The 26,335-nt window shown below is 40.8% G+C and overlaps 1 long non-coding RNA gene across 3 annotated transcripts in view; it reads left to right on the forward strand.

Moving 5' to 3' along the window:
* The window catches only part of LOC137474494 (uncharacterized), a 52,820-nt gene extending 34,763 nt beyond the window's left edge, over window positions 1-18,057 (forward strand). For 2 of the 3 annotated variants that reach the window (XR_010999379.1, XR_010999380.1), the window contains exons 4-5: window positions 16,078-16,221; window positions 16,773-18,057. This is a non-coding gene — a long non-coding RNA (uncharacterized lncRNA). The remainder of the gene's footprint in view (window positions 1-16,077; window positions 16,222-16,772) is intronic. The other variant, XR_010999381.1, reaches the window with a different exon arrangement.
* The last annotated feature ends 8,278 nt before the right edge of the window (window positions 18,058-26,335 follow it).

Consider the following 26,335-nt stretch of genomic DNA (forward strand, 5'->3'; position numbering starts at 1 on the left):
TGAAGAGGCCTTGAGCTCTATGTGTGATCTTGCATCTCTTCTCAGATATTTCTTACTCTTAAGAACTTCAGAAGAATTGTTCTTTTCACTCTCACTGTATCATACAATTCTTTCACGGTTTGGACAGACTTTCCAATTCTAGTACTAAGTGAAGGAAACAAACCCTAAAATGAATGTTGTTCAAACTGCCATTGAAAGGCAGTTTGAAACAGAGAATAAGTGCTAGACCATCTTCTGAGATGCAGGGTGCCCAGCTAACCTGGGCAGCAGCAAAAGTACTCTGTTAACAGTACCAGACCTGGTTCCATTACAGGGAGTTTCCCTCTTCACCATTGAGTTTCTTTTGGTCCATCAGCATTTTAAAGTGCCCTCCTTCTCAGCATGCTGATTTCACCCACAGCCCACTGTCCCTTCTAAATTTTGCTTGCCATTAGCATTACTGCTACCCTGATTTCTGGTTTCCAATACTTTTCCAGTATCCCAGATGATTCCCTGCCCAACCATCATCACCTGAGTTTCCCTGAGTCAGATCTAATATTGCATTGTGATTGCTTGACTATTCTTCCTTCCCCAACAAATACTGAGGCTCCTAATCCCACAGCAATAAGAAAAGAAAGCAAACAAAACCATATTGAATGAAGCTTCTTTCCCAAGGCTTAGGGACATGCTTGGAGATGTCTCAATTCCCTTTTTCAGCTTTTATAAACTGCTAGACATAGTCATTATCATCTTGGAGCTGAATCTATTGTGAAGCTATGGAACTGCTTTTAAAGTTTGCCTTGGCTGTGCTACCCTGCCTCCCTTCCTTTCCTGACCCTTCACACCCACCAAGAGCTGAAGAAGGAGGTGATCATGGGTACTGAGGACTGGGAGAATCACCACTGGGTCTTTGCCAGCTGCTATGCAGAAAGCACTGCCAGCCTCTCCCACCATTCCCCTCTGTCATTGCTTATCCTCTCTGGTGTTTATAACCTTGAAAACAAAGGTGAGAGATTCTCCCTCCACTGGAGGTAGAGTATGGGGCTGATCTTAATTAGAGGCCACAGAAAGGTGAGCTAGGTACCCAATCCACCCAAAGCACCTGCAGCCTGAGTAATATTTGCTGCAGTCTTAGAAATGAAAGACAAAAAGCAAGACCCTATTAAAGTCCTCATTTCTTTTCTGCTGTTGGCTGTAAATGTTTATCATGTAGCTCAATGCACTCTGTCAGCAAGAAGAGAAAACGAAATAAAGCAAAGGAAGGTTTTATTAATGTCTCTCTGCTCAGAATGGGTCTATGGTAATAAAAGGACCCAGACATAGGGTCTTGCTTGAGTTAAAAATAAGACAGGTGAGAGGAATATTTATACAAATGTAAGTGCAAGGAAAGAAGGATGGAGGAAAGCTCTAGTCTTGATCGAGTATGTGAAGGTACAGAGAGAAATAGTGACTGGGAAATACATGTCTTCCAGGAAAGTGAATTATTTTTTTATAATAGGATAGTTCTATTCTTCTAGGCTTTGAAGCAACTTCTTTTTTTTTTTTTTTCTTTGTCAAGGCATCATGTTTGGCCATTCGAGTGTAGTCTGTCATTCTAGCTTAAAGATGAGAACTTTGCCTTGATGCTGTGGTTTGATGGATCCAGATGAGACTCAGGAGACGACAGCATTGCTTTCAGCTCTGTCACTGGCCTGCAGGTTGACCTGGCCAAGTCATGTAATCAATCTTTGTCTCATTTACCAGCCTTACAGTGAGACTGGTGGGAAAAATCTACCCATTTTTCAGCTTGTATTAGGCATTCCTGGTAAAAATATTGGATTCAAGCTTTTGTGGAAAGGACTAGAGATATCTGGTCACTTATATTTAAATATTTATTTTAATGTAACTAAGCCAATAGAGAGATTCCTCTTTGTCCAGATCACTTGAAGGAAAATTAAAGAATATTCCTGTAGATTATAGAATTGCTTGAAAAGGACTATTCCTATGGTGCTTTCAGAGGGTCTCAGTCTTTGCTGCCCTGCTCTGTTGAGGATCAGTGGATTGCAAGCATGCAGCTGCATCTTTGACAAGGCACCAAAACATCAAAACAACAATGGAGCACAGCACAGTGTAGCTCAGAAGTGCCCATACTGGCTCTGATACCCATCCCAATAAGAGTTCTACTTGACCTTATTTTCCCTGCCTTTTTTAACATGAGCACAGCTAATGCCCCTGAAAATTTTCCAATACTTGCACTCAGAGATTTTGTGCAGTGCCCTTGGCATTTCCCAAGTATGCCAGATGCTCCACATCTCTGAATGGTTATATTTACACTGTATTTTCATCCTAGACTTGAGCCCTGGGCTTTGGCTTCACACAGTTTGCTATTTTCCCCAAACTGATCTCAGCTGTCAGGAAGGGGTTCAGATCAACCTGCCTGAGTGTGGCAGGAGCCCCACCTTGTGCTCTCTCCCCCCTCCACCCCATGCTCAGACCCCATTTGCTGAAGCAGGACTGAGCTGAGAGGTTTAGACTGCCCATGCAAGAGACAGGACACTCAAGCTTGGACTGAGGCTGGGAATAGGAGACAAATCAGAGTTCTGATCTCATCTTGCACTGCATGGCTCTTTTCAGCAGCTGCTACACAGAAGGGACCAGTCAAGAACAGAGCCTTTTCCAGGCAGACTTGCTCCCATAAGCATATTTGCCCTGGAAACATAAACAGAAGGCAGAAGAATGTCTTGGGATTATGTTTTCTTTTCCCTGTACCATGTGCCTCTACTTTTTCTCTCTTCATCTCTCTCTCTCCCCCTCTCTCAGGTGACTGCTATTTCTCTTTGCAATGCCATGCAAGAACAGCCCACATGCTGGGCATCAAATGGAGATTATATGGATCCACATCTCAGCAATTTATCTTTTGCTGGCTTGTTTGAGATTCAAAGTACCAATCTGCCTTTTAATACCTCAGGTACTACTAAATTTGAAGTGACTCTGAGGAATAGCTACACAGATTCATAAAGCTTTTTACATAGCCTCAGCTTCAATACAGATGGATGTTTTTATTTCTTTATTCCTCCCTGTAAAAACAGTAAAGTATGTAGGTGGACATCTAGTCAGACTTTTGGGATGTCTGTCTGAGATCTGTCCCATTCCTTAAAGGCTTGGCACCTGCAGAGAAGTAAATGCAGTTTAGTATGGATTTTGTACATAGTCTTGAAGCTATTGGGCAAACAACAAAAAAAATTCAAGACTACACACTACCAAACTAGATATTAATTTCAGCTGGTTTTATTATGAGAAGCCCAGAGCTACACACTCCAGTTTTAATATTAGAAGCAGCATTTAATCACCTCATTTGTGCAGTCACCAACCAAACACATATGCCCAGTCTTAAAAACTGTTGGAAAGGGAAGGGTGTGACAATGGTGTGATTTGCTGGAAATGCATACAAAAAGTATGTAACGAAACTAAACTTCAAGAGTTGGTAAAAGATGGTGGCACCAGACCTATGTTCATTTGGTGTCTGAATCACCTATCTAGACATGGACATAAAGTGTCTTGCATAGGCAGCTTCTCTCCCACTGCTGCAACAGAGGCCCAGCCAGGCACAAGGGGAAAATAAATTCACTAGCCTAGTTTGACAGTCTGTAGCTGATGGCTTTAAACAGTCCTAAATCCTGTCCTATAAAAATACTCTTTAGAATGTGCTTGAGAGTGTGAGGAAAGTAAAACTTTGTGGGCCTTTTTTTTTTTTAATTATTTCCTGGCTCTTTCCCAGTGGTAGTTATAGACACTGAGTGTGTATGCAGGCACACAGTCACATGCTATGCCCTTAAAACGAGGAAATATAAAGTACGGGAAGGTCTCCTGGTGCATGAAAACTGAAAAAGTAAAACAAAACTTTAAAAAAAATGCATTTAAGAACAGCAGGGCTGTGTCCTCTCCATTGCTTACAGCTTGGACTCCAGTGCAACAGGAATTGAAATAACTGCTTAAGAATCAGGTACAGTTTTGTCTATTTTGCTACTAGGTCATTTTTAGGGTGCAGGTAGATGGGACAGGGGGTGGCTTGTCCTCAGCACAGATCCCTGGACTTCCTTCACTGAAATGATTAGTCTCCAGTCCTGGAATGTTGTCTGGACCAAGAACACTGGAGGAGATAGATGTCTCCCTAGCTGTTGCCAAGCTGACTTTGCTTGTTATAACCTTTTCCAAACAGATAACTCTTCACATTTTGGGCATGGACTAAAGCCTGAGCTGAAGAAGGATGGGTTTAAGTATGTGCTGAGTGATTTTCCTAGTTAGAGCTGGAACAACTAGCAGATCACACTTTGTAAGGCACCAACACCTGAAAAAGAGCACAACGTCCTGGATCCTTAGTTACTGGTGTTCCAGTGGGAACTTCTTTTATTTTGGTTGAGTTTTCTGACCTGAGAGACTTTTTACAGGGGCATGTGTGATAGAACTAAGAGTTATGGTTCCAAACTGAGGAAGAGTAGGTTTAAATCAGTTATTAGGAAGAAACTCTTTGCTGTGAGGATGGTGTGTTGCCCTGTTCTTTTGAGAGTTTTAAAGTTCTTCTAGAAGTTTCTTGTGCCTTCTGATGTTTATATATTTCTACTTAATCTTCTCACACTGTTCATGTAAATAATGATTGTTTTGCATTCTTCTTTGTGGGTGAAGAGAATTGATGGACTGTTGGTTTGACCAGTGTGGTTGGAGAGGTGGTAATTTCACCCTCCAATCCACTGTCACTTTTGCTATTCTATGGAGTCAGAAAATAAAGTTTGGGGTTTTTTTGGTTCTTTTTCTTTCCTATTACATCTAGCCTGCTTGTGTGAATTATTTCATGTCATAGTGTGACAATGGTGAGACACTGGAACAGGTTTCCCAGACAGGCTGTGGGTGCCCCATCCCTGGAAGTGTTCAAGGACAGGCTGTACAGGGCTTTGAGTAACCTGGTCTAGTGGCACAGCAGTTGGAGCTTGAATGCTCCCTTCTAACCCAAACCATTCTCTGATTCCATGGTAACTAGTCAGCAGATATCTGTGAGCAATTAGACACTCTGCAATACTTTTCTGAGTCCTTAACACAGGTGGACCACATCCACTTCTAATTCAGAGAAGATTTTACACATTCTCCCCATGGCCACAGTTGAATCCCTTCAACTGCACAGCTGCTATAGCAAAACTGCCCCAACTTCAGGCATTTACCTAGATCACCAAAGTCGTCCCAGGCTTCTTTCATTGCCAAAGGACAGAGCTAGGCACCTCCAGCCCATGGTTTGGATATAAGCAGACTGGACTACAGAGGGCAATGGGTGCAACCAGCACTCCTGACTGCAGAAACCCGCAGCTCTTCTTCTGCACCTGCTGACAGATGAATTTTGGGAAGATAAATCCAGCCCCAACAGTAGATTAGCTCTGAGTTGTGCGCATATTATAATTCTGTGAAGGCACTGTTGTGTAGATTTCCTTTCCTGAGGCTATTTAACAGAGGTTTCATTATGGAATGAGATGATACAGCCCCATGTAATTTCAAAGGAGAACAAAGCTTGCTGTAGAGGTGTGAGCAGAATCCTGGAAGCTATCTAGAGTCAGGCTGATTAGATAACATTTCCCAGACAGTTTTCATTAGAAAAGAAGTGTTTTAATTAAGTTCATTTTTAGTTTTTTGCAAAACCGTATGAATTTCTGTGGAATTCCTGCAAGAGAAAAACTTTTAAAATAAAAATTAATTTAGGATGCCATTTCAAAATTTCAGTTTGAAACAGGAAAATTGTATCGGTACTACTTTTCTATGCATTTTTCATATTTCTGTTTTGTGTATGCCTTCTTTCATGTGATCACTGTTGAAATGCTCTCATTTTAATTTTTGTACAATAAAGCAATCTCTTGGATATTAATGAAGGTAGGATTTAATCCAATTCACAAAAAAAAACTGATACTCTACTTAGCTCAATGTGATTGCCCTCAATAATTGAAAGCAGACAAATACCAGGATATTTCAGTGACCACTTGCATTCATATTTTAATGTACCATCAGCAGTAGGAACAAATGTCATATGGTCTAATTAAATTTTTTTTTTTAAACCCACACAAAATTCAGAATTATTTTTGAAAGCCAGGTAAGAAATACTGGAAGATTAAAAAAACAAATATTTTTGAGAGTCTGACTTTTTTTCTCTTTTTTTCTGGAATTCTACTTCCATATTTGAAATTGAGCTTGCTAGTAAATAACCTACAGTAAATTTGACTTAATGGTTTAAACTGATGCTAGCCCAGGTGTATTGTTTCTAGTGGTTGAGATAACCAGCCTCAGAGTCAGACCCTCAGAGTCAGACCCAGACAAAGTCCAATGAACTTTGTGCAGCCCCCTAATTGCTAGCCCCAAATGGGAGGTGTAACTAAAGGTGCCAGACTTGAAAAAGAAGGGGCTGGGACAGGGTCTGACTTTGAGTCCTGTTCTTCAGTCTGTCTCAGAAGTAGTGACTTCCAGCAGGGTAAAATGGTAAATTGTTGGAGGCAGAGCATTTTATCTGGTCCTGGATGCTTGCCCACACTTGCCAGGTAGTCAGCATCCCATAGCATCTCCAGACAGATCTCATCCTTCCTTTGTCTTAATTCCCCCTTCTGTAAAGAATGTAAGTAATAATGCAACTACCTACCTCAAAGCCGTGCAGGAATTAATTACTGTTAGTAAAGTCCTTTGAAGATAAGATCTAAGTAATATTATTAATAATTTACCTGCAATTTGCTCTGTGCCTTAAAAGACAGAAATAATTTACCATGAAATTATGTGATACTGCCTAGGGCTAAATTAAGGTCTTGAATGGATGTGAAGGGCTTACATTACTGTTAATGTAAACTACTATGTAGAGCTGCCAAAAGGCAGAACTGGGCTTTATGTAAATACTCAGCCAGGACCTCATTATATCACATAAAATTAGTACTTATAGGATACAAAGGTCTTACGAATTGTAAGTTACCCATTTCCTGGGATATATACAGAGGTGCAGACCTTCAAAGACAGCCTCTTCAAGAAAAATAAAAATTATTTAGTAGTATGTATTTAAAGATAATAACACAAAAGACCTGAAGATTTATTAGTCGAAGAGTCAATTAGGTTTTCCTTGGTTTCTTCAGACTGACACAATAACCCTCTTTGCATAATTTATCTCCCAAGGTTTACCTAATTCATTATCCTAATGAGATACTGATGCATAATCTCCATCAAAATACTTGCTTTGCCATAGGAGTGAAGGTTTAAGTTTAGGGGAATGAGATTCAGTGCTGAAAAGCCAAGAGACCTGTGAACAGAAGTGGAGAGACCAAGAGACCCATGACAGCTCCTCCTGTCAGAGGTAACAGAGACCAGAGAGCCACATTCTCCCCGGGCATACTAGGTATTTAGGGGAGAAAATGAGGCAGCTCTGGCAGTGTTCCAGTCCTTCCTGCACCTCAAGAGCAGAGGGATGCTTGCAAGCAGAGCTGTGCATTACTCATGTACCCCTGCTTAGCTATGACCCATGCTGCAGTAACTTGCCATGAAGTCAACTTTCCTTAGTGTGATAAATGATGATAAGCCAGCAACACTTCATGAATCTCCTTTAAACCTTTAAACCTTTTCCAGGGATGAAGACACATTTTACTTCTATAGTTTATGAACACACATCTAGAGATATCAAAGGGGAGAGAAATATATCCATTTGAATGGAGGATTCTTGGCAGCCACCACAGCCATGAGACAAAACAGGTTGATTCGGGTGTCAGTAGAGAATATCTTCTCTCCCAGTCTGAGGACCAGGCTCTGGGCAAATTTTATGCACAGAGCATAGCAAGTAACATGAGGAAGACTTAATATTTTGTAATAGATTATAAGCTTTGGCCAAGTTTTCATCATATCTCTGAGATATCTTCCTGAAGCTGTATCAAATTTATATCTCCAAAAGATAATACTAATGAGGATTAAATAGCAGGGATGATAAATCCTTGCTGCTGATGAGGTGAAAATACAAATAATTTTCCTGTGAGCAAGTCCTTATGGTGAGAAGTGGTGGTGGTGGTGTAACAGCACCACAATGAGGAGCTGGAATGGATACCCTAAAGGTACCATGATGTATCTCCAATACTTGGTGATAATGGAGTCCTGATTTTTCCTGACTGGAGACAGAGTTATCCTCTCTCATTCTTTGCTTAACAAGCCAAAGCAGTGGAAAAAACCTTCTCTGTTTTTAGTCAGTATCTGAGCAACTGAATAATGATGGAGAATTTAGGTCAAGCTAAGCAGATTTAGCTTAAGGACCTGACCACTGTTCTTAAACTGTATTTCTCCAGTGTTTGGATATGAGTGGTAACATGAGTCCCTCTCACAGCAGTACAGCTTATGTGAGAGGAGACAACAAAAAAGTATCATACCCTCTCCTAAAATAAGAATACAATTACAGCTATTTCACAGAGTCATTAGCTACCATTTATAGGGATTATGAAGCAAGTTTTCTACTACAGAATTAAAAATTGTCATTAATGCCTTGCTTTGCAGAGCTTTCATAGCTCACTTTGGGATGTGCACAGATCAAAGTGCTTAGGAGAAAGTTAATTTACAGTTAACAATACTGTTTGTACATGTTATTTGTGCAGTTCCAGCTTTAACCAGGAGACAGCAGTGGTGCTTAAAGCAATCCATGACTTTGTCTCTCGGAAAATATTCTGAGAACTCGAATTTCCCCCCAGAACACCAACAATCAAATCCTCTGCTTTCACCAGTTCAGAGTATGGATGTGAAACTGGACTCGCCCAGGAAAATACCCAGCTAATGACAGTAGGAAATAAGACTGGTTTTTTCTGTGTTCTACTTTGTGTGAATATTAAAAATTCATGAGGAAAAATACATGATTTGGAGACTTGCCCATACAAAAATCATTAAATATCAAAGATGAACATTTTGTTTCCTCATCTGTATCAGGATGAAACGACTGGCTCTGTTTCTGGCTGTGACCTAAAGTCCTACCCTGGGCTTAGGAAACCTTTCTGACAAAAATTTCATAGAGATGCTGATGTTCTTACAATGACAACTTCAGTTGATACAGATAAGTATTTTTCTGTTAATCCTCATTCTTCTCCAAAATGGGTAGTTTGAGAAAGCTCCAAGTATAAAACTTGATTCAGAATATGATCCAGCCTCATTTCATTGTCATCTGTGGTCCTCATTCCTCATCTTTATTTAATGGTTCAATGCCTTTTTGAATTTGCCAAGATGGTGCATCTCTCAGTTTCTAGAACCATACTCAGAGCTCAGAGCTACCACAGGTGTCAATTGCCTTTGTTGCTTCTCAAATCCACATGCAGCCATTTGGTGATCACACAGAACAGACAGGTGCTACCAAGTTGCAGATATTTCTTCAGCTGTTAACACTTATGACTATACCACCACCCAGGTCAAGTGTTGCCTTTATTTTCAAACGGTTCTTTGCATGTTGGCTCCATTAAGACAGGTACTAGTTTCATAAAAGGGATATTTTTGTTGTATTTGTAGCAAATTACAGTAGTAGGTGTCACAGGAATTGAATGCACACACCCAAGATTCACCAGTTCAGCTGATACTGTAGGCATATATTTGTGTGCCTCTTGTGCTAAACTGACCTATACTGACATTTGTAATTTCTTTTCAGTAATATCTTCCTGGGTAGCAGAATCTGTCTGGTCCTCATGGTCAGTGAACTGTGGACTCAGTCATTCACACTTCCATTACATTGCACTGGATCTCAGCCACCTCATATGTTGAGTTCTTAGCTACAGAGACTGCTGTCAGCCCCTCAGATTGGCCTCCACCCTTTTCAGAGACTTTCTAGAGTCAATTGAATCAACTGTCTTCTGGTGTTATCTTCAATATAATGGACCCTGGATGCCTAACACATATCAGACAAAGGAACACAGAAATATCTGTCTTGTAGCAGAGGGCAATAAGTCTCTACATGGTAGTTTGTGGCCTACTTTTCAAATGCTAAAGATGACATGGAAGTGAAAACCAAAGCTTAGATAGATATGAGAAAAAGAAGAATTAAGGCAGCAGACTGAAAAACCCATTACTCAGACCCACAGAGCAAAGTCTGAAGGGACAGAAAATGTTCTTCACAAGAGGAGGTGATAGCAAAGTAAAACTCAGACCCAGATGAAGGACTTTTTGAGGCTTCTTTGTTCCTACTGTACTAACATTTCTGATGTGTTGAATCTGATTTGCAATTTACTTCCATTATAAACTTCTACTGTCAGCCCTATGTCCAAACTCAGTCTTCTCAAATGTTTCATTATGTCTCAGTCTTTGTTATATTGAAATTCTTGCTGTCAGGGACATAACTTGGTTTGTCACTACATGATCAGTATTCATGGCAGCATCTCTGAAGTTGTCTTGAGCAATCAACCTCATGCAAGCAGTGATATTGGCAAGACTGGAATTCTCAAGTTGTCCATGGATGCAGGTGTCTAGGGGCTACTGGCATGGGATAAAATAGAAACAGCAAAGCCTTTCTTGATCCGGCTGTTTTGCTTGGTGGAATTGCATTTTTATATTGATTTGATTATACTTTTATAGGTGCAGACATTTCCTCTGGATTCATTAAAGAATTGAAAATGGACCTTCCATTACAGAAAAAACATTTTTCTGCACAATACAGGCGACACCATGACATCTTTCAAGCAAGGTGGCCCTCTGGGGAGCATTCATTGTTCCTATGTTTATCTCTGATCCTCTTGATTTTCATTTAAATGTAGCTTTTCAGTAATTAGGGTAATACTCTCTAGATACATCTGAGCTTTCTGCTATTGTTAACTGACCTAGTGGAGAGGAGCCTTGCTTAAGCTGTAATAACACTACATTTAATAGTACAGTGACAGCAAAGAAAAAGAAATTAAAATAAAATAAAATAACACCATAAGTAATTGTAAAGCCCGTGGCTTCCTTCATAAGTTGTGCAATTGCAATAAGTACGTGCTGTGACAAAAATGAATGCAAAATAATATCCTTGCAGGACCCACAATGAGTTATTTATTGGTTAAATAACTGTCGTTTCTGAAAGGAATTTTGTCTTCTTTAAACAGATGAGTATGATTATTTTTATAATTATCATGGGGCTGTAATGCTTCTAAAAACTGTGACTGACAGGTTGTAGACTTCTACCCAAGAGAGGTTCTGGGAGTTTGTATTGTTTATTTACAAAGGACACTAGTAGATGGAACTCTATACAGAAATTTTATGCCAGGGTTTGGCTGCTGTTTTCATTTTAAACCTAGAAAATCAAAAGTTTTCAAATTCATGAGGTAAGTGAGAACAATCATACTTCTACTGAAATACAACTTCTTCTGGGGAGGAGAAACAAGAAATTATTCACAGTATCTGCTGAATAAGGAGCTTCCAGGTTCTCAGTTCCTTGTCAGCTCCACTTCTTAGCTGCAATCCGGCATTCCTAAAGCCCAGGAGTAATGAAAGCCTAAATGCCTTGTGACAGGCAGGAGGTGGGGAGCTGGGGACTTTGAAGCTTGTAAACTCAGTATCCCACAGGGTCTGGGCTTTCCATCCCTCATCAGCCTGACAGGAAAGTGAACTGTCAAGCAGAGGGGAGTCCAAAAAATGAGGTTTCTTGCCCTTCAGCTGGAAAGGCAGGCTGGTAGGAGGCCAGGTGAAGTTTCCAGTCAGGTTTGGAAGCCTGTCAGTGGTTTTGCAGCAACTTCATTTGCAATTAAACTGTGTCAAAGAATAATTTATTTTTGATGAATAAGCAGTTCTACAGGAAGGAAAATGTAAACTGCACAGGGAATTTCCAATTCGCTACAATAATAGGCCTGTTGCTCACTGTGTGTGGCACTTGAAGAAAATATATTCCAGAAATCAGAGTCTATTGGTAGGTAATAGGTAACCAACAAGTTACTGGTGGCTGTGTTGGAAATATGCACTGATGTTTCTTTGCTGTCAGTGCAGCCAGGGGTTTGTAATGAAGATGTAGGAGGCAAAAATGACTGTGCTGACTGTATGACTTCTGCTGAACTGATTGTCGTGCTCATCCCTGCCCATCATCTACTTTGTGTCCTCTCCAGCTCTCCTCCAAGCCATCAGCAACCTGATTCAGCTCAGTGAACTGACAAAAGGGCAGTTACTTCCTTTTCTTCTCAATGTGTTTTCTGCTATCATTAGGATAGTGTCAGAGTTGGAAGCTGGAGTAGGGGAGAAAGGAAAAAGGAGGAAATGAGGAAATGAGGAAAGCAGGATCTGTCTTCTAGCTCCCTCTCCCAGGGCCAGTAAGCCCTCTGAGCCATATCCCTTATGGCCAGTCATGCATAAGTGCATCAGACTGTCTGTGCACAGTCTGTGCTTCAACACAAATTTCTCAACCTGTCTTCAGGTTGCTTCTTTAAAGTTAACCTCTCCTTCCCAGTTCTTCTCAATGTACTGTACTTGTTATGATTGTCCTCAGAATTCTTGGAAAATCTGTAGCATAGATCTGTAATGCAGAGGTTACAGGCAGGTCCTATTTTCACATGCCTTGGTCCTACCTGAGCATTCTTGTGGGTAGTGTTGATGACTCTGGTAAAATCAGACAATTATGGAAGGCAAATGTATGGCACACAAAATTTTTATCCTATGGCAGCCTTCTGACAGCAATGAGAGGTTTGTCCATAGGAAACCAATAGACTTTCTGTAAGAACTCTGACACATGAAACACGTGGATTATAGAATTTTTCTCATTAGTCTCATTTTCTAGGACAGAAACAATTTAGTCTATCTCAGCTCAGATGGCAAGATTCAATTTCCCATCATTACCACAAAACTTGAGTACACTTTGGTTATTCTTTGACAGCAAAATAAAGACATAAAAATATCACATTATTTTTCTCTTTAAAAATCTTAGGGAGTTTTAAATACAATCAAAGATTTTGGAGCTTCCCAAGACTTCAAGGTTGCTTGAACTTGGCAATACCAAGTTCACAACAATGCAGGAAACATTTTCTTGATGGAGAAGAAATCATACCTAAAATCTCACTCTCACCCAAACTCCGTAAAAAGATTTTCAGTATGGTGAGAACATTACAACTCCAAGCAGTGGGAGTTGATTTAGGTAATTTCACCAGATGCTTCACCAAGGAAATGTGGTCATCACTTAAAAAACCTATAATGACTATTTGTTTGGAGTCAGCAAGGGATTTTGTACTAATTCCTGAAGTTTCAGGAGAACAGTGAATTTTATGCTAAATTTATTCATAGACTAGATGTACCTTTTTATAAAGTGCATAATAACTCTGATTTGTGTGTTCAGATAACACTCTCTGTGCAGACTTGCAAAGGAAAAGGCGGGCTCTACTCCTGTATCTCTAGGGAGACCCTCTGCCTCCTGTATTTTTTTTTAATTTAATTCATTTGAGGGGAGGGGGAATATGGAGAAGAGAGGTTAAAAATTTGTATAGCAGTTCCAAAACATTGAAGAAAATTCAGCCACCTTTTGCTTCATGCAGTTAGAAAGTAGTTCAATTTTTAAAAAGGCACATCTACAAGAAAAAAAATTAAGCCAAAACTGATAGGGAATATTTGTCTCCTGGAGAAACTGTGAAATTCAGCGTAATGATTTTAATTTTTTTTTTTTTTTTAATTAGCACAGGTATTCCCAAGCTTTGGCAGTAAGAGAGGCCATTTTGCAGTGGCATGATGTGTAATATTGACAGAATCAAATGCCCAGCATCCCAGAACACTGGCCTGCTTCTCAAGCTGGGTCACTCATGGAATAAAACAGCATTTCATGTCCTGGAAGATCATATTTTGCTGTAGCATCTCTGTCACATAAACTAGCAAGACTGGAAGTAAGACAGCTTTTTAGAGCACCTTGTACCTTCAAATTTCAAGGCGCTTTGCAGGGACAGGGCTTAAACGGCAAACGTGAGAGGACTCATTAGTGCCGCATGCTCTTCTGCTCCTCTGCTGCTTCTGCTGCAGAATGGATCTGCTGCTGATTTCGTTTGTAATGCACCTTGGGGAAAAGGGAAACACATTGTCTGAGTGGGATATCATTCTGATAGAAATAACTGCAAGGAGAAAAGTCCTGCCCCAGAGTGTCTCTAGCCTCAGGCTCCGCTCACACAATGCATTCAGCATGCAGTGCACTTTGTGCTCTGTGAGCAGTTCAGCTGACTTCAGTGCTGCCTGGAGTGCACCTTCACAGTGCCTAAAGTTAAACACATACAGGTAAGACTTTGACAAGTCACAGGCAAAGTGCTGCAGCCTTGTGAAATTCCCTTTGCCATGGACCTCTGTATCTGTGGAGAGCTCCCCTGAAACACATATCACTTCTGACTCCAAGTTCTACCTGATGAGAAAAAGCAAGAGATGAAGAAAAAATACGCAATGGAGAGAGAAGGAAGGAGTAAAGCACATGGGAACAAGGCTGTCAGGAAAGGAAGTGATGTGGGATGGCTTAAAGGGTGTAGGCATCTCTGGGCACCTTCATGTACACAGATGTGGAGAGGCTGAGCTGGCCATGCCCACAGGCATGGGTGCAGTCTAGCTCCAGTTCAGAAACCACCTGGTGGTAATAATGAGGCTTGGGTTTGATCTGATACAATTCTGAATACACATTTAGATCTGTCTCTGCAGACTTAGCCTGCACACAGCTGTTAGCTGAGATACGGGGGACCAGCTATGTACAGTGGTAGATACACGGGTACCAAATCCTCTTTCCAATCATTCCTCTATGGGAGGCAATTCACTTGCAGATTGCTAAGTATCTTGCATTCACACTGGGTCTTGTCCAGCAGGGCTTTGTTCCTACTTCCTGCTTGTGAGTCAAAGAAACAGAAACCAGGAAATTATTGTTTCCAGATGTGAGTTTGTTTTTTTTGAGGTGCGGGGTCAGAGGGGGGAATCTCATAGTTTTGGGGAGCAGACCTGATTTATCTGAATGTTTTGGACTGGCAATGTTGCATCTAGATTTGTCTTTCCTATTGTGAAGTTGCTAGTTGAAAGTCCTAAGGATCTCAATCAGATCCACATTTACCCAGACAGATAAACTGAATGCTGTGCAATTTTAATGTATATGAGTATTCCAGAGAAAACTTCAGCAGGAATCAGATTCTCCTTTTAAATTTTTCTTCTCGCACGTTTCTGACTTTTGAGCGTAATTAAATCCCACAGATGGTTGGCATTATGGCAGGAACAAACAATATCTATTGAAAATCCCTCCTAAAGAGAAACACTTTTTCTTGGCCCATTTCTGCACAGGGAACTCAGTGGTGTGAGCTATTATTGCCTTTCCAAGACCATCTGTATTGGTGTGATCCAAATGGCTTTAGGCACAAGTCTTGGCACATGATATTAATATCTCCTAGCTGCATGGAAAACTGTATTCACATCGTCAGGAGCACTCCTGATATTGCAATGGGAGAAGACACTAAGCAGCAAAGAAATAGAACTTTTGAAGAGTTTTTCCACCATTCTGACAATGGAGCTAAAAGGAAAAGATAAATATCAGTAGGTATGGAAAAAAGTAGATAATGGAGAGGGAAAAAGAACCAGCACCAGATGGAAAAAAGAGGAAGAAGATAAAAGGGAGGAAAATGAAAGAAAAAGGGGAAAAAAGTGAAACATAAGAACCAAAGAGGATTTGGGTCTTTCTAGAGAAGTTTGGTGGTTTTTTTTGGGGTTTTTTTTGCAAAATGTCTGTTGCCTGTAGGATGGCACTGAAATGCTACTGGATGCTTGTAGGATGTCACTGGATGTTCACAGGCACTGAAAGAAAGATGTGGAGGAAATGGATTATTATTTAATATCTGAAGTTGTTTTTACATCTACTTGACTTGATAGGTATCCATAAGCCAAATAGCTGAAAACTGCTACTCTAGATATTGGACACAAAAACATTTATTTTGCTATCCATGCAGCTGTAGAAGTGATAAATGAGAGATGGAAAGAAACAGGCAGTTCTGTAACAATGGAGATTATCTCTGACAGGGAAAAGACAATGTACTGGCTACTCAGTAGTAGCTGAAGCAAATGACAGAAACAAAGAGAGAAAATAGGTGTTAAAAGAGGCAAAAATAACTTGGCACAATAATTTTTCTTGATCTGTGGCTTTCATAATAGTGCAGTATGGCAACTCAGCCATCTCTGAGCACCTAGAAAGAGTTCAATAATGAGGCAGCCCTGGCCCCAGCAGCAGCCAGCAGCTGAGGATGGCAGTGATCATTTGTTGGCACCTGAAGCCCAGATCAATGCATCCTGCACTGGGTGAGCTACAGGGGGATGGAGGAACCAGAATCTTAATTGAAGCTCACAACAAGAGTGAAAGTTACACTTTCACTCTTGAAAGTGAAAGGCTAGAGTTACAAGTTTTTCCCATTACTGTTAAAAGTTGGAACAGTAAAAAATCATGTTCCCTCCTCTGTCTCTACCTGTGGAGGAAGAGGGAATATCCACAGAAAGTCTCATCTGGAGCATCTCTCAGCCCCTCCTGTTGCTTCCTGAGCACAAGCCCTTAGCATAGGTTTCCACAGGTGCAGTTAAGTGTCTCCTGAGGATTTATTTCTGCTGCTGCTTAGTTGAAAGTTAAATACAAATCTTAGTTCTTTTACAGACTCCTGAACTGCCACACTCCTGTCTTACCCCCAGAGCTGAAGGAGAAATTTAAAAGACTTAACTACACATTATCATAATTTCTGTTTTGATGTGTTATTGCTAATTTGCATCCTCATTCCCTCACCTTCAAATTTAATAGAAGACAAGAGCTGTTCCCTTTTATCCCATTTTGTTTTATTTCTCCTCTTATTTTTTTTAATAAGGAGAAAGACATAAAGAAAGCAAGAAAATAAATACAAATACTGAAACAGCTCCAGATGAAAGGCACAAAAATGACTGCCTGCTGCTCCTTCTTGAACTGACTGACAGGAACTCAGAATTTCTCCAGTTGGAAGCTGTGGGACTCCTCTCTTTGCACTGCTGGATCCTTTTAACTCCATCAGGTCTGGCCAGGAGACACGGCTGCAGCAGCAGCAAGTTTCTTAAGAGATTTGGAGATAAAAGAAGATGAGAAAGGGGTGTTCCTTGAACTTTTCCAGGAGTATAGTAAGTCCAACCCAGCTGCTGTCTCACCCTCCCTGACTTGAAAGGTCTGTAGCTGCCATGCAAGGACTGAGGGGGTCTCATCTATTTTTTTCCTCATCATCTTCCTGGTCTGTTTCTTCAATCCTTTTCCAGGAAATATGAGACAGAACGAGTTGGCCTTTGAAAGATGGTACCAAGAAAAAGTAGCAGCAGAATTGAGAATAGAACAGAAAAGCTACACTTCACATCTCCTGAAGTGTACTGAGCCACGCAGTACATCTTGTAGGTGCTTGTGTGTGTCTTTCTTCTTGGAAAGTTACAATCTTTGTGAGGTGTGAGCTATGAAACCCTGTAACGAGGGCAAATGTTCACATGGCTCCCATGAAAGGTCTCAGCATCCGGGCCTTGAAGCTGCCTGGTCAGTCCTGCTCCAGCCATGTCTTTCCTGTCTCTGCATGGCAGTGTGAGCACAGCCAGAAAAGAGTTGAAAGCTGAGCACACTAAACTGGGCTTAAGTAGCGTCTCTTCACAACCTGCAGGGTGTTTAAAAGCCAGGAGAAAGTTCACACTAGTTAGGCTGCTGCTTCATCATGTAAAACCAGCCACAGCTCAGGTTGGATTTGTGGGAGGGCATGAAGGTTTCTGAGGAGCTATCTCCCCTTAGCATGGTTTGCTCTCCTGGGGTGCAAAGACAAGGGAGTAGCTGCACATGCTCTGCTCTGGTCTCCTGACAGACCTGTTTCTAGGCTGACACCAGCAGTACCCACATCAGAGATGTCTCCACTTAAACAGTGATGGCCTTTCCCTCCTCTGCATTTGGATTTGACCCTCCTGCTGCCTAGGCTGGCTGTGCTGCCCTCCGTGCTCCACGGGAGGGATATGTGATTCCCAAGGCACTCTGGTGTGCCTCCACCCCAGAGAGCTTTGGAGGCTGGCAACACAAGCACTCTGTGACCTCGTTCATGCCAGCGGGGTGCAAATCAAACAAAGCAGAGCTACTCTTTGCTGAACGCTGACTTGCTGGGTGCCAGACTAACATACGAGGGAGCAGAGACAGCAACCCCGAGCCACAGCACTGCAGGCAGGTTAAGCCAGGCACAAATCAGAGAGGTAGTGAGAGCACCTCTGCCTTGGAATCGAATCCTCCCTGCCTGTGCCGTCCCTCCATGCAGAGTCCAGCTTTCACGCCGATGAAACAGAGCCCTGTTTAAAAACGCAGCTGCAGCCATCACTGGGGTTTTTCCATGAGCACAAATATTCCTTTGACAGTATGTCTGTATCGAGTTAACTGGCAACAGAACTGCTGTTCTCTCCAGTTTAAGTGAAACATGTGAGTCCCTTCATTTAGGACTTTGAGCCACAGAAGCAGCCCTGCTCCCCCAAGGTTTCCAGTCTGCATTCCCACCCCCAGGTCATGACATTCCCTTTCCCTTTTGCCCCCATGTGGGCAGTGTCCTCCCCTTCCTTTCCTTTCCTTTCCCAAAAACTCTGGGTCCCCTCTCTCACATTTTCCCAAGTCAATCCCTGTGCCCTTGCACAGCATCTTCCCTTTTCCTTTGTGGCTAATAAAGGAGATTTGACTCACTGCCTTTGCTACCTATTGAAAACCATGTATTACTGCTACAATGAGGGTGGGTTTTTTTTTTTGTTTGGGTTTTTTTTTTTTTTTTTTTGGCTGGTTGGTTTTGGGGTTTTTTTTAAATTGACCTAATGGAAAAGAGAAAAAACCAAAACATTCATTTGTTCACTGAGACCTCAGGAAATCTAAACCTCAGGAATCCTTAAAGCACCAGGAGATGAGATATAAATTAAACAAATTACTCCAAACTCTTTCCTGACACAGCTCTAGGAAGTCTGATGCACACAAGGGAGGAAAATTGAGGGATGACAGAATCTCTATTTTCTTTGCCTTGTATAACCACAGTTGAAAGTAGAAAGGATGTTCCAGAAGAAACTTCCTCAACAAAGAAACAACTCCAAAGTATTCCTCCACACTGTTCTCCAAACATCTCTAATTTTTTCCCTTAAGAAGTGGGAAAGAGGAAGGTGTTATCCAAGAAGGAAGACACACTGATGCCTGGGACAAAATAAAACCCCCAGACTTGTCTCTGCTGGACTTCTACAAGTTCTTGCTTGTTTAAAAAATTGAGCTGTGTTTATTGCCTGGCAGGCCTTGGGAACCTTTTCTGAGCTAACGCCAGAGCCATTTAAAGCCCCACAAAATAAAAGTGCTTGTATCCCACAGGTGGTGGTACGGATCAGTGACAGCAGAGCTCCAAGCCCCAGGAATCCAGATGGCAGCAGCCAGCTTAGGAGATGTGGGAGACAGTGTGGAAGAGCAGGTGGCAGCTATTTTATCTCTTGCAGCCAGTGAAGGATCTGGGTGGTTTCAGCAAACCAACTGTTCCTTTCATAATGCCTTCTTTTCTTTCAGGTTGTGGTTGACATACCAGATATCTTTCTTTGAGTTGTTGATCCTGGTGTGCCTGAGTGTCTGCTAATGAGCTCAGAGGCCTTGTCCCATCATTTTCCTCTTTGTGACATTGTACTACTCAAAAGCATTTTTTCTGAATAGGAGATACAAACACTGGATGAAGCCACAACGTGCCAGTCTTCAGTTAGGCAAAAAGATTGTTCTAAATGGTGTGCAAGAGCTGCCTTCCTTGCAGACACTTACCAAGAAATGTTGGGTCATGGTGCCTCCTACTCTCTGGGGAGTAGGAGACTGGGAACAGTAACTGCACTGCTGCTCCCTCCTGGCAATTCAGCATGCTGAACCCTTGACCACCACTTGCATAAGGGATGATTTCTACTCTGTGTTCTCTCATTAATTATTTATTTGTTATGTCATGTAATGCCTGTGTTGATCATTATGAATCCATCTGGGGCTAATGTGCATGTCCTATCCACTGCAACAGGAGACAGTAAAGCAAAGCAAACCAACCAGACAACCAATTTCTTTCTCTCTTTACTTTATCAATTTCTATGTAATTGATTTGCAGTTAGTTGATTTTTCAATTTGGCTTTTTGAGGTTGGTTTGCAATTACCGATTATTTTTCTTTTGTATTTTATTTTTTTTAAGGATTCTAATTTATATCTGTCTGTGACTCCCTGCTGGGGATTCATCAGGCAAATAAACCTTTTCCTTCCCTTTTTTTTTTTTTTTTTTTTAAGTACAGTTGTTTCCAACAGTCGGAATCAAAGACTCAAAGGACTAAATCTTTAGGACTAGATTTTTTCCAAAGTAGGTTATCACCAATTGAAGTACTACAACAAACAGCAGAACTTCACAACACTGCAGTGCACAGACACCCAGACTCCTTTAGAAATGTGGCAGTCTCTTGGCGGTCATGTGCTGGTGGAGATGTCACACTAATTGCTGTGTCCATGGAGTACTTTCTATTATGCAGCACAAGAATCCTTTTGTCAGCACTCTCCAGCAATATCTGATTGATCAGACCCTTTCTCAGAATGAGAGGCTACAAAAACAACTTATTTTTGATGGAAACTCCACAGAAATGCAATCTATATCAGAGTGTTTTGTCATAAGGTTGCCTTTCCACTATGAGATTGACCAGGGCAATGCAAACCAGTGTTTAACTGGCATGGTCTCCTAGTCTTCACAGCACTTAGCTGCTTAAAACTGGTAACAAACCAAAACTGAGTGGAGGCAAAAGGTTTGGCATTATATAGCAATTCCTGAAGTTATTATCTGTCTCTGTTTATTCTGATACATGTTTCAGAACATCTCATCAAATAAATGCTTCTAGTTAAACTGAAGTGGGGCAAGGTGTTTGGTTTGCTGGTATAGTCTGCCTCCTTAATTTTTTGAAACATTTGCTCCACATTTTCCTAATGGGAGTGGAACTCTCTTCCATTCTCTTTTTCAGTCTCTTTTCTTCTCACTATGGAAGTGGTGGCTGGCTGTATGTGCTGAGTGGCTAGACCTGTGAATGAACATCTCCCAGTGATGAGTGAGTGGAAAATAAAAGTCGCGTCTGAGCCCATAGTTTTAGACGGAAATGGAAACAGAAGCACATGGAGCCTCAGCACTGACAAGGGCAAAGCTCAGACTTATTCCTTTGTGCTAAGGTGGTGCCATTCACACACAGCAGGCTGCCAACCTGTGGTTCAGCTGTATAGAACACTACCTGGTGATGGGTGTTGTGTGTTTGGGTGTCAGCAATGGTTCTGCCCTGAGCCTGAGGCAAGCTCAGAGCTTTGCAATGCTTCCTTGAGCTTGATCTGTGCTGCAAAGGCCAGATGATGCAGGGCAAAGTGGTTACCAGCAAGAGGCTAACCCTGAGAGTCACAGCCTTAGACCTGAATGTCACAACTGCCCAACAGGTCAGTGTCTTGTGTACATTTTCTTCTTTCCATTGTGAAACTGGGAGTGAATCCCTGGGAACTCTGCCTTAAGGGGGGCAATGTGGGGCTCTCCAAAGTTAATTGAGATTTAGGGTTGGGTTGTTTTCTCAGTGGTCCTTTCTGCTCAAAATTCTAGTTTGGCAGGGATTATGAGTCATTGCCAAGAAATCCACTCCCACTTGACACCCAGTAGGTCCCCAAAATACAGCCTCCAATCTGAGCAGAGCAAGCAAAATACAGCCTCCAGTCTGAACAGAACAAGAATAAAAGATATAAACATCATAACAGTGAACTGCTTTTTGCATTGTGTGGGTGTAAGGAAATCCCCATGGAGTAGCTGAAGTTTTTGCAAAAATACTGTTAGCAATACATTGCTGGTAAAGAGCTTTTTGTGATATATAGGGTATGAGAGGCTGCAGCACAGTAGACATAATTCACTACTTCTGCTTGAAAATAAATCCTACTCCAAGTGGCATGAAATGAAGGTAGGAAAAAGCAGGGAAAGTGGAGATATTTCAAGGAACAGAAAAGGGATAATTGCATTGCAGGTCTGATTTTGTCTTAATTCAACTTATATTTTACAGACTCAGACAGTCCTCCTTCACTGACCCTGTTGGGTCACAAGGTGTTAGATTTCTTGCAGACAAGACAGAGGAGATATTGCAAAATTACCCTACAAAAGGAGAGTCTGGATTGTGTAGCTGTTGTCTGTATTCTGAGGATGTGAATTTGTGGTGTTTTTTCTGCAGCAGATCCCTTGTGTAAGTTTGGGCAAAGCGTGTTGCTTTTCTCGCCCATCCTTTTAGGTTAGGAACTATTTCTCATTAGCTTTGTGCAGAACACCTGGCACACAGAGGCTCTGATTTTGGTGAAGGTCCTTAACTGCCAAACAAGAGGTGTGAGAGAAGCATACAAATAATAAATGTCATTGCTCTGAGTAAGTGGTGTGATCATAGATATTGAATACTTAATTGACTCCCTCCAAGCATAAGCATTAGGAACATTTGAAATACCCCAGGAGTAAGTGGAACATTCCCAGAGGTCTGAAAGACATGGCACAGGACCTGTGGGACACCCTGAAGCAGCATCTAGAAGCCAAGGAGTATACTGCAGGGCATCCCAGATGGCTTTAGATGCCTGCAGTGAGAGAGATGGACAGAGCTCTGGAGCCTTTTCTCATTAATCTGGTTTGGAGGCCTTCTGCACAATGAATCAACATGGACTTCTTTCCCTCCCTGCCAGCACCTTTCCCTCCATTCCAGGGCCCCACACTGTGAACAAGGGTATAATTTGCAGTGCTAGCTCACCTTTGTTGTAGGGGATTACTGCAGCCTAGGGCCAGGGTAAAGGGGCACCAGAGGGGGCTCTGAGTGGAACAGTAGTGGTGAGCATTCACTCTCTTTGCAGTGACTTGTCCGTGAACTTTTGGGTCATGTTAACCAGGATACTTTAGACAAAAACACTCTTTGTTGTTTTTTTTTTTTTTTTTTTTCCATAAACTGAACCAAAAGAAACAGTGCTGCTCTTTCAGCCCAACCACCAGAATAGAAGATACATGAAGAAAAAAAGTGGGACTATTCCTCATCCTATAAAAGCAAAGGTGGAGAAAAATCATCCAGACTTACCATCATCTCTGTGTGATTGGCTAATCTTATGTCTGGGCTCAATAAGGAACAGAAAAAAAGTCTGTATAAAATGTGGATGTCATTTGACATATTTATATGAAATTAATTAAGGATCAATAATCCTTAAGGGGAAGAAATTAAAAGAGACAGAGATTTAAGAATCTACACTGACCTCCAAGTAAAACTGAAGGGAATAATTAGACATGAAATCTAGCATATTTTTGCAGCTCAAGTGTATTGCCTATAAATGTAAGTTAAGATGTAGATTGACCCCAATGACTGTTTCCCTAACCATGTGGGTTAAAAAACTGTCTAAAAGCTTGTCAGCTACACAGAAGGGAATACAACAAAGTTTATATTTCATCTTGGGATAAATAGTTCAAATATAGTTTTCTTTCCATTTTGTCACCCATGTCTTTATATCTCTTTCTAACTATAAGATCTCTCTTGGATTTGTAAATAAATATTTTCAATTTGCTTTTGCCTTCATGGCCTGCTTTGAGTGTATGTAGTGCATAGTGTGGTCTGCTCCAAGAGATGGTGAGAGTCATGCAAGCCAGTTCCTTGTCCAGCCTCAGAGTCCCAGTACCCTAGTGGAAAGCCTTGCATATCAGAGAGAATTACCTACAGCATAACAAGAGGGAAAAAAAAAAAAAAAAAGAAACCATGGAGCCATGGAGCTGGAATCTCTCTCCTTGTGTTTTTTTTCATACCTGTGAGGCATTATTTGCAGCTTTGAAATAATATACAAATATTTCCCAATAGCAACTAATGATCTGTAGAATTAGTTTATTGCCAGACAAGGTCATCAAACCAAATGCAGTCAGTAGATTTAAAATTGAATGAATGATTCTAGGGCCATTGACAACATTTATAGTTTTATTAACCCAATATAAGGGAAGTTGAATTTCACTTGCACAGGGTCAGGAAGAGTTCTGGCCTTTCATACACACAAACGTATGGTTCAAATGCATTTGGTTACTTCCAGGACCATGTGACTGAAGCAACTGGGTCACTTTGAATATCAGTGTATCCCCATAACCTTACACAGCTCTGCTTTTCCAGTGATAAAAATTAGATAAATTTCTTCTTGCATTGCATATTGATGAGCAGTATTCAAAAGAACTGACTTGTGTTTTTCTTACAGTGGCAAAAAGACACTGACTGTAATGAATTGCAGGTAGAGTTTAAGTATTTGTTTGATCCCTTAAACAAAGACCTTAACTCCAGAGCTTTTCACCTTTCTTAGCTGTTAATGAAAGATGTGCTTTACAGTTGGGTAACTACTATGTGTGAATCCTCCCAGGGTAAAGATATGGCACAGACTAGATGTTTCAGTAAACTGCTCATATTGATTCATTTGTAAGCCTATAGTCTGAAGCGTGAGATACAACACTATGTTAATGAGAAAATATCACAAGTAAATAATTTTGTATGATGATGATTTCAGCCACCTTTTTAGAAATTCCACCCTAAAATCTAGTATTTTGGCGTGCAAGAAAATCATGGAGGGATGGACCATTCTAATCTCACTTCCCATTCTAATCTTTGTTTTATAATATAAGTGCTGCATTTTCCTAAAAATAAGCTCTATTTGAACTGCAAAATTTTAAATTATTTCAGTTATTTTTATTCTTGAAATATTACATGGTAAGCAAGAGCCCCACAGTAGTTGCCTTTTTTTTCCCCCATAATTTTAGAATAAAAATGGATGTCATGTCTGGTGTTCCACATATTACTGTGGTTAGTTTATAAAGATTTAAAGCTATCCTGTGCATGGAATTACTTGAAAAACCCTATTCCACAATTGCTGAACAGCTCATACAAATGTATTTGGACATTTGTGATGGGATTAATGTTTCTTACCTTTGCCTTCTAAACAGTAAATGATTTCTGCAGCCTGGTTGCCTAGATTTGCTCTCCAGCCGATAGAGACTCTTAGATGCTGTCTTTGAAGAGGATGAATTGCCTTCCAGCATGGTTATATCTCTCCACCACTTTTATGGGCTATAGAAGAAACCTAAGTTTCCAGACGTCTGGCTGAACTGCCTGGTTTTACCTGAAAGACTGATTTAGGTACAGACATACTCAAGAGTAACAGTGTGCCACTTCACTTTAATGTGGTCTGCTTGGACAGTGAATTTAGTGGAATAAAAGCAAAACACTAAGTAAGCTTGCCCACCTACAGATTATGGGGGAAAAAAGTACTAATTTTCGTATCATCAGATGATGCTCCATATTAAACCTCATTGCCTTACAAGCAGCAAGTGCACAAACTGCCCCACTAGAGTGTTAGTGTGACCATAAGTCAACTGTTTGTTAAAATACCACAGGTTGCTGGTGGAGGATCATGTACTTTCATTCACAGAATTGTTCCAGAATATTTCCTACACTTCAAATGTACATTCTAGTAGAATGTGGTTTAATTTTCAGCTGGAGATATGTCCGTAATGCTAGAGTGACATTTTCTCACGTACTTGCTTAGAGTTCGTATTCTCAAACATATTTCCATTCAAATGACCAGATGCTACAGGACTGAATATCTTTGAGGATCTGGAGTTAAGTCCCATGTTCAAAATAAGAGGCCCTTAAGAGATTAAGCTTTATTGAGAGTAAGTGGAATAGAGTTCTCTTGATAAAGATATCTGGGTTATAAAGCTTATGCTGGCATGCTGAAATATTTTTTTAAATTTGTTTTAGCTGATTCATAAAGCGTAAATTCAAGGAGTGAGGAAGACATACACCTCTTTTCTCTACCATTTAATATCTTGTTCTGTGCAATTATAAGTCATCTAGAGATAACAACTACTTATTCTAGAAATAAGTGCAGGGTGTCTTCTCAAAATACCATCTGTGGGTAGAGAGTTTGTGTTTGATATTACACTCTTCCATAAAGTAGCTGTAATTCCAGTTATATATGTATACACACATATATACCCATATGCCTTTTCAGTTCTTAACACTTTTCAAGCTAGATTTCTGTCACTTGAGTTTATTACTATGAATGCAAATAGGAAAATTAATATGAACACAAATTTTACTTTGTTTAAGCTCACCTCCACCAGCAAGAAACTCATGAAAGATTAATTTTGGCTCTATCCAAAGAAAGGTGGGATAGCCAACTTTACTCCTATTCCTACTGCTGTTTGCTGTTTTTTATGAAAGACGTATCAACAGTGTTGAAAAAAATGTCAGTTTGACACTTTTCCTGCCAAATTTCAGATGGGATACTCGAAGGCACATCCTATCTTCACTGCAGAAAAAAAAAATACCTTCTTAGTGGGATTTATCTGATGATCATGTGGGT

The sequence above is a fragment of the Anomalospiza imberbis genome, chromosome 5 (assembly GCF_031753505.1).
Source record: "Anomalospiza imberbis isolate Cuckoo-Finch-1a 21T00152 chromosome 5, ASM3175350v1, whole genome shotgun sequence".
Lineage (NCBI taxonomy): Eukaryota > Metazoa > Chordata > Aves > Passeriformes > Viduidae > Anomalospiza > Anomalospiza imberbis.